Genomic DNA, 10,572 nt, shown 5'->3' on the forward strand with positions numbered 1-10,572 from the left:
GTTTTATGGATGAGGGTCACCACAACATGAGGAACTATATTAAAGGGTCATAACATCAAGAAATTGAGAACCAATGGTATAAAAGAAAAAAAAAAACAATGGTAAGGTCTAAAATAGAAAGGAATTTACAGTGTTTGAGGGTGTTGCTGGAGGCTGCTCACTCATTTCCTGGCTTCCCAGACCTGAAATAATCACACAGAAACTGTTCTTACAACATTGGTTGGCCTATTAGCTTTGGCCTATTAGCTTATACGTCATATTGGCTAGCTCTGATATCTTAAATTAACCAATTTCTATTAATCCGTGTATCACCATGTGTTTGTGACCTACTGGTGTCTGTCTCCTGTAGCTACATGACTGCTCTGACTCCACCTACTCTCTCCTCCTCTATCTGCTTGGAATTCCTGCCTTGCCCTATTCTGCACTGCAATAGGCCAAAGCAGATTCTTTATTAACCAATGGTATTTACAGCATACAGAAGGTAATCCCACTTCATGAGGACATACACAGTGATCCATGTGGCCATGAGGTGCTATGAATAGACAAAATTGAGGAATTAGGCATGCAAGGCTATGCAGGAGGTGTAAGGCAGTTCGATCTGCACACCAGTATTCCATTTCATCGTGTTTATGCTGCTAAAAGACTGTGGTTTGGAGAGAGCATCCACTCTGTGTGTGTTTGGTGGTAGTTGTGGAGGAATACAGCGGATGCGGGATGCACAAAGGAGAGCACTATCAACAAGGGTGCTAGTGCTAATGCTGCGTAGAACATCTCCAGATTTGGGGAGTAAATTCATCAGAGTAACAGAAAAAGTTTGCAAATCAGAGATAGAAGAATGTTAAGGGAAACTTGTGATGGGGGAGTATTTTTTTGATTAAATGCAATATTGCGATGATTCATTTATGAATTTCATGCATGCGTATTGTGTATTTTTATCATATCTACTTCAATTCCTCCCAACCTACTCCCAAACCCTTCCCACCTTATTGTCCTCTTGTTATAAAGAGCTGCTTCAGTTAATGTGTTGAATACTCTATACTAATGGGTATGGAGCCATATGCTGTAGTGTGACCTTAAGAGAAAATTGACTCTCCTTCCCTCAGAACTAGAAGCACTTCCGCTAGGGTGTGTGCTCAGGAACCCCTCCTGGGGTAATCTTTCCAACTTCACAACTCGCTGTCATTCTTTTATGCCAAATTTCGGTTTAAAACAGAAATAATATAATTACTTGGAAAGGCTTCTGAGATACAATAATTCATCAAGCTGGTTATATCCATGTTCAGGAGAATAGGGTATTCAGGTTCTGTTGTTCCTAAGGTTTTTCTCCAGGCAGGTAAGAATGCCCAGTATTTCTCCTTCTATGTCAGGAGTTTCCTGCAACCGCAGTGTCTCTGGTTCCAGAACAGATCACTAATTGGTATTCTGCACACTCTACATCCAATTTACTAATGATCAGACTTTGTAAAACTTAAGATTACATTAGCCTCAGAAAATAATTGTGAATCTCTGTTATTTACTGTCATGTTTAATTATGAAGAATATTTAATTCAAAAATTAGCTTAATTATAGAAGTATAAATAGAATTTACAGTATTAAATTTATTTATTGCCCATGAAATTTAAGCACATCTGTATAGTGTTTTTGATTTTGAAGGAAGTACAACAGCTATGAATTTATATAAATAAAAATTGATGCATGGACAGCTTGCCACAATACAAATTGTGCTTTTTTTTTAAGTCCATATCAGAGATTTGTACTTTTGCTACTGATGAAAACAAACAAACAAATAGAAACAAAGTTTTGTTATCAGTTTCTGATAAGGAAAAGGGATTATGAGACTTTTGCCTGCTTATATGTATATGTACTATATGCACACCTGGTACTTACTGAGGTCAGAAGAGGATGTCAGTTACCCTGGAGCTGGGTTACAGACAACTGTGAGCCACCATGTGGGTGTAATAAACAAAACAAGGCTCCTTTGCAAAAGCACTAAGTGCTCTTAACTGTTGATCATTTTCTAGACCTGATTATAAATTTTGTGAATATTGTGAGGGATACATCCTAGATCCTAATTCCTGTCTAAGTCACAAGAATCTGGGTTTGGTTACCAATATCATAAAACCTCGAAGTATTTTAACACTTGGAAAGTAGATGTCTAGAGATCAGGACTTTTGGTTATAGGGTGAGTTTCAATCCAGCCTGAGATATGTGGAACACTTTTAACAAAAATTGATGTTAAGCCAGGTGGTTGTGTCCCATGCCTTTAATCCCAGCAGTTGGGAGGCAGAGGTAGGTGAATCTCTGAGTTCAAGGCCAGTCTGGTCTACGAGAACTTGATCTAATACAGGCTCCAAAGCTACAGGAAAATCCTGTATAGAAAAAGACAAGAAAAGGAAAGAAAACAAAACAGCAACAACAAAACAAAAAAAGAAAGAAAAGAAAAAATGAAAAATCAAAGTTAAAAAGAAAAAAAAAACCTTGCTAATGTTAAAGCTCTGAGCTTATTGTTCCAGAAAAAGAAATTGAAAAGCATTTCTTTAAAATGAATGGCTGGAATAAAAAAGATAGTCTGCTTGGCGGTTAAAAGCACTTGATGCTTTTACAGAGAACCCAGGTTTGTGTCGCAGCATCCATATGACGCAGCTCACAACCATCTGAAATTCCAGCTTCAGGGGGATTCGATACCTTGTTTTGTCCTGTGCTGAAACTAGAAGGCATGTGTTGAACATAGATACACGTAGGCAGTCATGTATGCGTAAACACATGCACGCGCACACACAGGTATAATCAAATTATTTTTTCACTCTTTAAAAAAGTAACATTTAAACCCAGGTAGACTAATCCAAACACAGATATTAGTTACTTTCCTCATTGGCTGATTCCAGCATTCTATATTAATTTGTAAAGTGTATACAATATTTGTATCTTCATGGAGCTTCATTCTTCCTAACTGAAATCTTGGAAAAAAACACTTTTCAAATTTCTTTCTATGTTTTAAAAGTAAGGTAATACATTTTAAGCCTAAAACAACATAAAAGTTCTAGCAATACAATTTAAAAAGTAGACATCAAATGATCACTGATGTCTACTGACTTTAGCCACAAACACAAAAGATGCACTCACTTACTTTTGGATAAATCTTAATAACTGCTTTATTTTAACATGCACAGTTGCTTCTATGAATTCCAAAATAACCACGAAAGTTGAATACCTGAATTAAATCATCCAAACCAGGAAAGAATGGGTACTGCAAACTCCTTGTGTTTGTTGTCTCTAATTATTTGAGAAATGTGGCTCCCTAGCCAAGGCCGTGCTCAAAAAAGGCTGCAGAGAACATCTTTTCATTTCTCCAGCATGCAGTCTCAGAGCATCTTTTCGTATAACCGGCATACATACAGTCTTTTCACCTGTACCAAAAGCAGAGCGAGATCAGTGGAAGAGAGGAAACCCTTGGATTTTCTGTGACTGATCTGCAAGAGAAAGGCTGACATCACCAGTTTTCATGCCTACGTTGGGAGACAACACATAGCTTATTAAAAACAAGGCAAGGTAAATTTATCAGATAATATGTAAGTGAACCTTTTCCCTTACTGAAATTGGCATAGTATGGATGTATAAAATTGTTCCCCCCCAAAATGGGGCCATAATAAAGAGAGAAAAGAAAGCTGCATTCTTAGATACTGACACAAGAGGGCATTTATGGATTAACTCATTGCATTTTTTTTTTTTCTGTACTTGAGAACACTAGAAAACATTTCTAACTTGCACAGACAGTCTTAGAATAATTAAGAAAAAATGTAATGAGTAAAGTCTCCAAAATTTTTACTTTATATTAATTCTTCTTTGGGAAATTGACTTAATTTTCAGAAATTTCTGTCAAATGATAATTTGGATGTTTTATAAAGCTTAGGTGTCAGTAGCACAATTTCCTTAAGTACTGAGACACTAAATATATTATTCTTAAATTATTATCCACCCAAAGTTTGTTTATCACATTTGTTTATGTTCTATTATACTATAAATGTATATAATAAATCATACTATAACTAGTAAAAGGTAGTTGCATATTAAAATGCAATTTTACTTTTGCATAGAAAAACAAGGTAATTAATACTGCTAAGTATTTTGAAAGCAGGTGCCATTCAGACAGCACAAGTATCTTAGCAAAATAATGAAAGGCTCAGTTAGATTAGGAAGCAAGTAGGGTAAATTGGTAGAGAGTGATTTGGCACCCAAGGAGGAAACTAAATGGAAACCATCAGCTAACAATCTTTACTTGAGCATGTAAAGATGAATTCCATGACACATTCATCCCTATCAGGCCCGTCCTCAGGTAGTCTTGGGCCCACAGTAATCACTCCATGAATATTGTAAATGAATAAATGGAAGTATCTCATTTCAAGGGTAAATTTAGAAATGGGGGGACAAGAGGGAATTTTCAGAGATTATTAATTAAATATCTTTCTTGTTGCAATGATTGCTTTCAAACCATCAGATTCCCTGGAAAACCTTGCCCAAGGCACCTGGGGTTTCCAAATATCTGCAGAGTTGATATCATGTAAGCAAAGCTTCAGACGAGCTAAAGTGGTAATGTCTACACATTCTTTCTATAAGAGCAAAGCAGTTGTAGATAGAGGACTAGCTAGCTGTACCTAATGTCTGCAAGGAAGCAATCCAGTCTCACAGTACAAGACCCTACATGCCAGGAAGAAGCCATATATATTTTTAAACTTATCTAATATTTTACAAAATCCTTCTTTTTAATGGATCGAAAAACAGTAATCAACTATCAGAAAGCTTAGTAAGCATTAGATAATCATTTTATATAATTTCAATCGAAGTACAGAAATGTGGCATTGTAGAAAGCACACTATTTCCTTTAAGACATTTTAATATAATCAAAACATACTTCAATTTTTTTTCCTACTTCTGCCAAAGGCTCAGCTCTCATAAACCGTTCTTATCATGTAATACCGCAGAAGACAGTGAGACAAGATGAGCTGTCAAAGATGTTAAGTTAAGGAGTACTGGATGCAGAGTTCAACTCCAACATTTACTAAGAAAATGGTTTTCGCTAAGCCTACTTTCATCTATAAAATTAGAACAATGCTATCTACATCATGAACTATTCTAGGTAGCAAATTTGAGCATGAGAAGTTTGCCCTATGAATGCAAGATAGTCCATAAACTTCAGAGTTTATATTCAAAGTACCACAGTCTTTAGGATTCTGATTGAGAAATTTAAGATTACAGTAGATACAGAGTTTTTTTTTTTTTTTTGGTTTTTCGAGACAGGGTTTCTCTGTGGTTTGGGAGCCTGTCCTGGAACTAGCTCTTGTAGACCAGGCTGGTCTCGAACTCACAGAGATCCACATGCCTCTGCCTCCCGAGTGCTGGGATTAAAGGCGTGCGCCACCACCGCCCGGCTTAGATACAGAGATTATCCCCAAACACAATACATGCGTGCAGTCAGTTTGAATATGAGGATGCTCTGACTAATTGGAGGTGGTGGGAGTGATAGATGTCATTTTCAGGCCCAGACGATGAAAAGCTGCAAGTTATCCTCATCAGTAGCACCTCTAACCACATCAGGCTTGAAACCTGGTACTGAGACAATGGCACCTCATTATAGCAAGGCCTTTCTCAGAGAAGTCATCTCAGCCCACCATAATGGACTAGAGTCTATCAGACCAGTATTTGTCCAAAATGAAGCATAAAACATTGGCAGTGCTTCGTCACTGATATCCAGTTGTTAAATTTTTCCTGCAGCATAACACAGTCTATGCTATGTTAGGTTATGACTTTACCAAAGCACTTTATCTCAAGAATAAGAAAATTAAAGTCTAGAGAAGCAGGTTTATATAAAAACAAAGATCAGAAAGCAAAAATGTAAATGAAAATGGAAGTGTAGGAGTATACATTCTTCCTGAGGTGCTATCTCTTGTGAATTACAGTCTTCTTTCTATGGCCCTCTCGGTAAATATTCCTGATCTATATTCCAAGCATAGTTCTTAAGAATTTCCAAATATTCTTCTATGGGTCATCATTGTTTATTACTTTTAAAATGTCTTTAATTTACCCAAGTTCTAAATTGAGATAATCAGTTATGACATTCTACAAAGGACTATTCTATGTCTCTTTCCCCAAATAGAAGTTTTACTATGATAATATGTGTAATGGCTGGAATTTCTGGTTACAGTTTGCTTTTCAATGTTTTCCTGCATCATGAGAATGTTGATATCACCATTTATCAAAATGGATTATTTAGTTCATAATATACATCTATATGTTTATATATATTAACTTAATCTTTGACACTTTGTATTTACTTACCTAATTGTTGAAAGATTCAAAGCAATGCCCTAAATATTTAGAGAAAGTGAAATGAACTTTGAGGATATAATATAGAAAAGGATAATGTAGGACACATTATCCAAGAACAATTCCTTAAGACAAGCCAGTGGGAAAATGAGGAGGAGCTGTCATGGAAGGAAAAGATCTGTTAATAAAGGTAAGTTCTCAGGAACCAACGAGAAGAGAGACTTTCAAGAACAAGGCGAAAAGGAAACATCACATGAGCAGCAAAGAACTGGAGGTTGAGAAACTGTTATCCTTGGTGTATTTGGAGCACGACGATCTTTTTTCTGAAATATATTTTTATTTGTTCTTTGAAAGCATCACATATGCACACAATATATTATGATCATAATCATTCCCTGAATTCCTCCCAGATCCATCTTTATCCCCTTGCACCTTCCCATACACTTTCCACTCTCTCTTCTTATCTCTTAATCATCCAGTGAGTGCAGATGTAGCACAAGGATTCCTAAATGTCTTTCTATTTGCAACATGAGGTATATTGCCATTCCTGTCAGCTACATTGTGTGTTTATAGTGGGAGTGTCTCAAAAAACAGAACTTGGCCTCATGGTCTCCCCACAGAACTTGGGCAGACTGAACCCTTTAAACTTAATTTAAGCCATTAGTCAGGAGCCAAACCATCCCTGTATAGAAATGAAATTTTCTGATGTTCTAAATTGCTCCTCTCCTCCTCTCTTTCCCCCATTTCTCATCTCTCCTTGACCTCTCTGCACTCATCTTCACTCCCTTCCCCTCTCCTCCTTTCCCTCTTTCATCATAACATGAAGTAGTGCTTGAGCACAGAGGAGCCTAAACTCCAAATGGACACGGAGTCATCAAACCGATCTATATTTTCTTAGTGAGCTATGTTGTGCAGATTCTGTCTTTGTCGCAACATGAACAGTCATTCTCGACCTAAATACCGCATGAACTCTGTTTTATTATTAATATTGCAGCACTGCTTGAATTACACAGGCAGTTAACAGATTTAAACAATATACTAGCACTAAATAAATTATCTTTAGGAGAAGAAAATATAAGAGTTCTGAAAGAACATCTAATTAAAAGTGGCATTTGAAGATGGTTCCCTCAGAGTATTTATGTTAAACATGAGGTCTGATATGATGAGCCAGGATTCAAGGACTTGATACTATACATATGTTTTCTACAGCCAAGTTACAAAGATAAGAATTAGAATTAGCATTGCTATCATTGTTCTTATTAATTACTAGTATCTGTGGCAGAATCTTGGGTTTCCCAGCTGGCCCTGAACTTCTTCTATGAGAGGATGAACATTGAATTTCTGATTTAACCTTTACTTCTTGAGTTCTGAGATTACAGGTGTACCAAAACACCCAGTGTATTCAGTGATTGGCAGTTGGAATGGTCCCCAGGGCTTTCTGAATTCTAGGCAAGCACTTGACCAACTGAGCTATATCTGCTACCAAGAATTAAGCATCATTGACATCAAACTAGAAAGGCAGTTTAAACGTAAAAACCTATGTTATAGTGCATTGGTCAATAAGCACAAATAGCTATCAAGTCTAGTACCTGGAATATTAAATTTATAGAATTAGACTTCTAGATTTTATTTGAATTTATTTCATGATCATATTATCATAATTCATGTTATTAAAGAAGGCATAATTAAATATATATGTATATATATATGCATGTAAATCACAAGAAATATAAATAATTTAACAGTGTCAGTGAAAATTCTCAAGTTTTAGTCCAGACCCCAAATCATAACTTCCAGAGGTAGATCTTAGAGAAACCTTGTACAAGTTTCTCTGCTGATTTTGGAGCTTATAGAACGTTGATATCCATGGCATTAGTGCCAGAACTGAAATGTACACTGTCTCTCTCAGGCACCAGATGCTTCACAGACCTTCTGAGAAGTATTGATGTGTATAATGTACACTGTTTTGCTGAGAAAACTTACAGTGAATCAGAGAAGTCTACCTGATAGATGCCTGGTGGGCATGAGCAGAGAGGTAAATGTTCGGCTCAAGAGCAGCTCTGAGCTCCATCCAGGATTCCTTCCTATGTGTAATAAGTGAACCAATGAGCTTCTTTCATGTCCTGATCCATTTAGTTCACTTCCTTTTTTCTGTTCAGCAAACCTATGCTCCCATATCAATGAATATTTGGTGACTGAATGAATCATCATACACATTGGACCTCAACAATATTGTTCTTATAACATATAAGATAAATGATATTAAGATGCAGAATCCATGCTGTGTTTTATGCAAGGTCTTGTTCTAAATTCATCTTTTTCATTAAAAAGGGCATATAATAAATAATTCTAAATTTTAACTAATGTACTCTAAAATTAATTTTGCAATTTGTTAATTTATTATTAGCAACCTATTGCTTGAGGGACATCTCACAATTAATCAAGGTTCATTATAATATTTGGCTAGTTCAAGGTTGAGAAGAACTAAATTTGCATTTATGTAAAGTGGTTAGGCTTTTGAATCCAGCGTGGAACCATTTGTTCTAAGAACACAAGAAAGAGAATTAGGGCTGGATTGAGTTCATGGAATCACAGTGGGACAGAATTCATAGACTGTTTAAGAAATAGGTTCTTAGCTGAGCAGTGGTGGTGCACACCTTTAATTCCAGCACTTGGGAGGCAGAGGCAAGCTGATATCTTTGAGTTCAAGGTCAGTCATGTCTACAAAGTGAGTTCCAGGACAACTCGAGTTGTTAAACAGAGAAACCCTGTCTCAAAACAAAAAATAAATAAATAAATATAAATAAATTAAAAAAAAAGAAAAAAAAGAAAGTCATCTCGTCTTCTTGAGACCTTTAGAAGGATATTGAAATAGGAATATTCAAAAGAAGAAGTACCAAATTCTAGATATTTAGCATAGAATTATGATGACTTGTTTAAATAATTCATTTGCCAGAACATTTGTTGGCTATTGACAGAATAATCGCACGTGTGGTTTTTATTGTCCAGGTGAAGAAACTGAAGTCAACAATCATGGCTGATGTCCTCACCCTGTGTTCTTCTGTCTGCCAAGCTTTAGTCAGTTACGAGTGCAGGGAAATGGGACTAAGTCCATGAGGCATCCTTCCAGCCTTTACACCTTTGCTAGGCACTGGTGGCTTCTTCTCTGTATGAAGGTATTATTTCTCACTTAATTTCTTATTGTATACAACTTTTCACAAAATATCCAGTAATGCTGATTGAACTACTGAAGTACATTTCTCTCAGCTTACTCCAACGGCTCACTTACTGTTCCTGCTGCTAAAATGAAGACCCTCTGAGGGCAGGCAGGATTTTGAATACTTCATCAGTTGAATTTTCTTTGCCCTGGAGCAGTGGCATAGCACTGCTAATAGTGTAAAAACCTTTCAAATATAGTAATTCCTAAATCACCATCATTGACACTTTGATACTATCCCTGCATAAAAGCAATGTTGGCTGACATGTATTGACTTGGTTAAAGAAATGATTCTTCATTGCACCATGTAACCACGAGACAAAAACAGAGTTTTGATAAATACCGCAGTACAGGTCAGTGCTATGCACACAATAGTGGCTTAAGACAGGGAATACTTTCTTAGAAAATTGTTGAGGAAAGAGTGAAGAGTTAGTAGGACCAGTAAAAATAAAATACTGAAATAAAATTCTTAATTATAGCCTCAACTGCGTTCATGTGTATATACACATTCAGAGAACTTACATTAGAAATGAGAAAATGGATACTATTATGATTTATGATATCATGAGAATTATGTGAAAAGACTTAAAAATGCATCACTAACATTTGAATAGTAAAGGGAAGAGATTCACAATGCTATAAAGTTATGACACTAGAAAACTGGACAGTTAAAGTAGTTTTTACACGCTCATTTTCTTTAATTTGAAAGGAACCTGCATCCCCTAGATTGCTTCTTCTTTCTCTCCCTCCCTCCCAACTTCTCTTCCTCCCTTCCTCCCTTCCTCCCAACTTCCCTTCCTCCCTTCCTTCCTTCCTCCCTCCCTCCCAACTTCCCTTCCTCCCTTCCTCCCAACCTCCCTTCCTCCCTTCCTCCCTTCCTCCCTTCCTCTCTCCCTCCCTCCCTCCCTTTCTCCCTTCCTCCCTTCCTCCCTTTCTCCCTTCTTCCCTTCCTCCCTTCCTCCCTTCCTCCCTTCCTCCCTTCCTCCCTTCCTCCCTTCCTCCCTTCCTCCCTTCCTCCCTTCCTCCCTCCCTCC

This window comes from Microtus ochrogaster, chromosome 1 (assembly GCF_000317375.1).
Source record: "Microtus ochrogaster isolate Prairie Vole_2 chromosome 1, MicOch1.0, whole genome shotgun sequence".
In the NCBI taxonomy this organism is placed as follows: domain Eukaryota; kingdom Metazoa; phylum Chordata; class Mammalia; order Rodentia; family Cricetidae; genus Microtus; species Microtus ochrogaster.